The following is a 1,259-nucleotide window of genomic DNA, read 5'->3' on the forward strand; positions in this document are numbered from 1 at the left end:
ATGGGCTATCTGAATCATGACTGGTGTGGGAGACCAGTTTTTTTATCTGTTGTTAGATTGGTCTGTGTTTCTGGACAGAAACTTAGGAACAGAAAGAACTTCATGACTTGAAACTGCAAGAGGAGGTGACCTGGATAAACTAGGAGCGGGAGAACATGGTGATGGATGTTTGGTTGAATGGGTCTGCGATCCTCAGTAGAAGCTGCGGAGAGATCCTCTGGGTGTATTGTCTGGCTTGTGTCTCGGGTTTGCTCATCTTCTCTCTGACAACCTTGGTCTTCCTCTCAGGTGACTTTTCTGTCATCTCTCCCTGTGGGTGATGCTTGAAGGTAATGGAGTGCACAGGTTCCACTTATTGAGCAGGGGAGGAAAAAGAAGATCAGAGTAGGCACCTTTGAGGGACCCATGGTTTGTTAGGTGAAAGTATGGGAGCCAGGCTGTGTATCCATCTCTTTTTTTTCTAAATGGAGAGGAGTTTTATTTTTTAATTGTTTTTATTGGGTTATATAATTTTCTCCAGTCCTCTCCTTCCTCTCTCCTTCTCTTCTATGCTCTCCCATGATCCCCATGCTCCCAATTTACTCAGGAGATCTTTTTTATTTTTACTTCCCATGTAGATTAGATCTATGTATGTCTCTCTTAGGGCCCTTTTGGTTGTCTAAGTTCCTTGCAATTGTGAATTGCAGGATGTTTTTTCTTTGCTTTATGTCTAAAAGCCACTTATGAGTAAGTACATATGATATTTGTCTTTCTGGGTCTGTGTTATCTCACTCAATATGATATTTTCTAGATGCATCCATTTGCCTGCAAATTTCAAGATGTCATTATTTTTTCCTTTTATGTAGTGCTTCATTGTGTAATTGTACCACATTTTCCTTATCCATTCTTCAGTGGAGGGGTATTTAGGTTGTTTCCAGGTTCTGGCTATTACAAACAATGCTACTGTGAATATAGTTGAGCACATGTCCTTGTGGTATGATTGAGCATCCTTTGGATATATACCCAAAAGTGGTATTGCTGGGTCTTGAGTAGGTTGTTTTCCAAATTTTCTGAGAAATCATCATACTGATATCCAAAGTGGCTGGTGTATCTACCTCTTGATACAAAGCCAAGTTCATGTTTTGTTGAATGTCAATTTCTGTCCTAAATCACCATATTGATGTTATAAGAAGACTTGCTTCTGGTGTCAAGAGCTGCAGCAGGAGTTCTGACCAGGCATCTATTCTCTGAGCTTCCCTGAACCCTGGTACAGGCGGGCT

General features: G+C 41.0%; 1 protein-coding gene across 1 annotated transcript in view; it reads right to left on the minus strand.

Annotated features, from left to right (window-relative positions):
* Nucleotides 1–1,259, minus strand: part of LOC101984682 (carcinoembryonic antigen-related cell adhesion molecule 1-like) — a 124,372-nt gene that overhangs the window by 38,139 nt on the left and 84,974 nt on the right. The window lies entirely within an intron of this gene.

The sequence above is a fragment of the Microtus ochrogaster genome, linkage group LG4 (assembly GCF_000317375.1).
Source record: "Microtus ochrogaster isolate Prairie Vole_2 linkage group LG4, MicOch1.0, whole genome shotgun sequence".
Taxonomy (NCBI): Eukaryota; Metazoa; Chordata; class Mammalia; order Rodentia; family Cricetidae; genus Microtus; species Microtus ochrogaster.